We start from the raw sequence: 5,130 nt of genomic DNA on the forward strand, positions 1-5,130 counted from the left end.
AGGCAATAAATTGGGCGGGAAGAAATTGCCCATCTTTCTCCCACGGAAAATCCTGGTGGATATGAACCGCATGACTTTGGGGTTGTCAATGCATCTCCTTGCCATCTGCATATGGCCTTTGAAGGCAGTGTTATTTATTTTTATTTTATCTTTTAATATGGTACGAGCTAACGAACAAACTCAGCAAGACTTTTATTGTGATTTGTTGTTTCGAGTCAACTATGACTCACCTTATAAACAACAAATCTGAGCTTTGCCCCAGCCTGTGCCATTCTCATGATCTCTGATAAATTTAAACCTCTTGTTACCATACCGAGTCAATCCCTCTTGTAGCGTGAAGAGGAAGAGGTTTATATTAAAATCAGAAAAGCTTCTGAAAAGGGGCAAAATTTCCCAGGTGGGATTTGTTTTGCCCAGAAAGAAAATTTAAGATGGAAAGTGAGCAGGGAAGTCTCTTCTCGGAAGAGGTGAACTCACGAAATTACAATTTTAGCCTGCAAATACGCAAATCCATGTTGCAGGCTATAGTTGGATCTTCTTCAACAAGTATTTGAAGTCCTCGTTTTCAACAAGCAAGGCTGTGTCATCTGCATAACAAGGTTGTTAATCTTCCTCCAATCTTAATACCATATTCTTCATCATAAAGACTAGCTTTCCTCCTTCTTTTTTCTCTCCTTTTCTTTTTTTAAAATTTTCTACTAGTTTATTTACAAAATCTGAATACATTATTTTCAAGAACAAATTCTTTCAATTTCTCCCACCTATCAACTTGTATAACCCCATGATTAATCCCCCATCTCCCTGCACATTCTCATCCTTCAGCAGCTTCCAACCTCTCGCACTCTTCTTGGATTCTTATACTCATTCTACAGTAGTAGTTTTAAAGACCAGCTTCTTGAATGATTTTGTAAGCATACAGATTGACCAGTCAGTTATAGAGAGAGGATTCACCCCTGAGCCACACCTTTCTTGATTTTAAACCATTCAGTGCTCCCTTGCTCGGTTTACACAACAGTGTTGGTCTAGGTATAAATGTCATATAGCACAATTAAGTGTTCTGTGATACACATAGTCAAATGCTGTGTTAGGATCCTTTAGTGTCAAGCGTTTATTATTCAAAATGGCTTTTCTACCATTGAGTTTGCCTTGGCCGTATAGATGGGTGAGTTCATGCAAAAAAGGGTGCGTTAGCCTATTCACAAGGAAATTGGCTAATCTCACTATTAAACTGATCAGATTCAGCAGCAAATGTTGGAGAATATCAATCACCACCAGCAAAGAAGAAAAATGTGAGGTCATGTGGGGACAAAGCTGTACATGACTCCTTGTAACAACGAGGAATGCCTTGTGTAAAAGAGCCTTGGGGGGGACCCCCAAAACCCCAAGGAATGCCTTGTGAACACAGATAGCTGCCCTTTTCATGAACTGTACATATCTTTCCTTTGAAGGAAGCCTAAATAGTGATATAAGATCCTCTAGAATATTGTGAGAACTGTATCTGTATTTGGCTATCCAGCATGGCTTTGGTGCTTTGTTTAATGCTGTAGATGTTTTAGAGACTGAGAGTACTGTAAGAGCATGTTGAAGTAAATAAACTAGGTTCTTCTACAGAGAAGTAATGCCCTAACTGCCAGAGTTGGTTCTCTCACTTTGTGACATTAATCACAGAAAAAGAGAATGCAAAGTGTTTGTCCTTCAGCGTCACAGATTCCTGCGCCACTCAGACCGGGATCTACAGGAGCGGCAGCCACAGCAGCTGCAGCAGAGAGTCAAAGGCCTGACATGAGACAGAACTGACTTTGGGACGACCACTCCACAGATCTAGAGCTAAGAGCCTACTTCAAGTTTGTTAGAGGTTTGGGGTCGGGGTGGGGAGAGACTATAATAGGCAGGACTGAAAGCTTTGTAATACTCTCTAAAGCTGAAAGGCTGAGGTGCCTGTGTACACATTTCCAAAGCTGTCCTTGGTGATTTTATGTTGCTACTAACCAAAATTAGCCTTTTGACTCTCCTAATAAACTTTGTAAATCATGAGTGTGGTTCTGTGTGGTCTGTGAGCTATTGCAACAGATTTTGGTCCTAGGTAACAGTATGATTGGAATTGAAATTGGTAGAAAGGGGTATAGGAGCATGTAAGATATGTCTGACCTCATGGGAAATTGGTTTTGTGGTGTTGATGTTGATGGGGATAGTTCATTTTATGGAGTTCATAGAGGTCAGATATGGCCATCTCCATGTTGCCATTGCTCTTTTTACAGATGCCCACAGTCAAAGGCTTTTGCATAATCAATTAAAAAAAAAACAGATTTTTTTTCCTGGTATTCCTGTTTTCAGCCAAGGACAATCAGACATCAGCAGTGATATAACCCTGGTGCCATGGCCTCTTCTAAACTCAGCTTTAACGTCTGGTAGTTCTCTGTCAGTCAATATATTGTTATAGTAGTTTTTGGATGATCTTCAACAATATTTTGCTTGCATATGATATCAATGATATTATTAGATTATTTCCACTTTCTGTTGAATCATCTTCCTTGGGAATGGGAACAAATACAAATCTCTTCCAGTGGTATCTCTTTTCCAAATTTCCTAGCACAGACTGGTGAGCACAACAAGCACTGGATTTGTTAGTTGAAACAGGTGAGTGGTATCCCATCAATTCCTGGGTCCTTATGTTTTGCCAAGGCCTTCAATACAGCTTGAACTTCTTTCCCCTCATCACCATTGGCTCTTGGTAATATGTAGTCCCTGGAACATTTCAATGTCGACTAATTTTTTTTCCTTTTTTTTTTGTACAGTAACTCTCTATTCCTTTGGTCTTCCTTTATGCTTTCTGGACTGTTTAAGATTTTGTCCATTGCCTCTCTCAGTATTGCAACTTGAGTTTAGATTCTCCCTAACCCCCTCCATTCTTTCAGCTTGAGAAATGCTAAGCAAGTTATTTTCTTTTTCTAATTCCAGCTCTTTGCACATTCCATTATAATACTTTGTTTTCTCAAGCTGCCTTTTGAAACTTTCTCTTTGCTCTTTTACTTAGCTCTTTGTTTTGACTTCTTGATACTCTAGTGAAATTTTCAGATTATGTTTCAATATCAAGAAAACAAAAATCTTTTCTACTGGGCCAATAGGCAACATTGTGATAGATGGAGAAAAGATTGAAGTTGTCAATGATTTAATCTTGTTTGGATCCACAATTAACATCTCTGGTACCAGCAGTCAAGAAATCAAAAGATATATTGTATTGGGAAAGTCTGCTGTCAGAGTCCTATCTAAAGTACTGAGGAATAGTGATGTCACCTTAAAGACTAAGATGTGCCTGATTCAAGCAATAACTTTTTGGTCACCTTCTGTGCATCTGAGAGCTGAATAATGAATAAGGATGACAGAAGAAAGATCCATATCTTTGAGTTGTGGTTAGAGAAGCTGTGGTTGAGTTGAATTAAAGAAGATTGCTCACTTCACCAAAGAAGACACTCAGATGGCTAACAAGCACATGAAGAAATGTTCAAAATCCCTAACTCTAAGAGAGATACAAATTAAAACAACTATGAGATAGCATCTCACCCCAGTCAGAATAGCAAAATTTAATAGAACAGCAAGCCACAAATGCTGGCGAGGTTGTGGAGAAACTGGAACCCTTATTCACTGTTGGTGGGAGTTTAAAATGGTGCAATCACTGTGGAAGGTGGTATGGCACTTTCTCAAAATGTTACAAATAGAGATACCATTTGACCCAGTAATTCCACTACTGGAAATATACCCCAAAGAGACCATAACTGACATCCAAGCAGATATATGCACACCCATGTTTATTGCAGTTTTGTTCACAATAGCAAGGAGTTGGAAACAACCTAAGTGCCCATCATCAAACAAATGGATAGAGAAGCTGTGGTATATTCACACAATGGAATACTACGCTGCATTGACAAACAAGGAACTCATGCAATATTATTCAAAATGGGTGACCCTGGAGGACGCTATGCTGAGTGAAGTATCCCAGTCACAAAAGGAATAATACTGCATAGTGCCACTGTTGTAAAACAAGATAGACCTTAAGGTTGGGGAAAGACTGAGAAAGATGGGTTCAATAATGTATACTGTATTGAAACAGATGAGGGAGAAAACTTTTTAAAAGGGATATGTGATTATATATTTTTGTCATGACAGGAGTCTAGAGTGAAGGCTACATGGTGGAGTGGACCTGGGGGAGGGTTTGTAAAACAATGAAAGAATTTTTCTTTTACTTTCCCAAGAGGGTAGTGTACTAGGGGGAAGGGTTGGGATGGAAGAAAAATGCAACAATGAATGAATGGATATCCAAAGTCTCTGTAAATTTTTACTGAAATTAATAATAAATTTTTTAAAAATAAAAAAAAAAGAAGAGTGCTGCGTGTTCCATAGACTGCCAAAAACAAATACATGTGTCTTGGAAAAAATGCAGCCAGTATGCTCCTTTGAGGCAAGGATGGCGAAGCTTCATTTCATGTACTTTGGGCATATTGTTAGGAGAAGTTATTCCTTGAAACAGGACATCATACTTGGAAAGGTGGAGAGTCAGCACACAGTAGAAAGACCCTCAATGAGATTAATTGACACGGTAACTACAGTAATGGGATCAAGTGTATTAGAAATTGTAAGATTAGCACACTATATGACAGGTTTCAGATCAATTATTCATAGGGTTACTAATTAGTTGTACTTGACTCGATGGCACTTAACAACAACAACAAAAACATATGCAAAAGAGAGATTAGGTGGCCTAGTGGTAAAGATATATATTGCTGCCAACCCAAACACTCATAGCTTGAATCTACCAACTATGTGGAAGAAAGATGGGCAGTTTCCTCTCATGAGATATATTGCCTCTGAAAACCCACTGGAGGGCCAGTTATGAGTCATCTTTGACTCAATGGTATTCAGCAACAACAATAACAAACTATATATATATATATAATAAAGGAACATAAAGTTCAACAACACGAGTCATTAGGGAAATGCAAATTAAAAACACAGTGAGATATCACTATATACAGCGACCAAAACCCACAAGCTGGGAAAGATGGACCAGTCAGCTACGTAGATCACTTCTTGGACACCCTATGGAAGTAGTTCTACTCTAAATGGTTGGGTATA

Source organism: Elephantulus edwardii, unplaced genomic scaffold, assembly GCF_000299155.1.
Source record: "Elephantulus edwardii isolate Elephantulus edwardi_28Jun2011 unplaced genomic scaffold, EleEdw1.0 scaffold00157, whole genome shotgun sequence".
NCBI classification, from domain to species: Eukaryota; Metazoa; Chordata; class Mammalia; order Macroscelidea; family Macroscelididae; genus Elephantulus; species Elephantulus edwardii.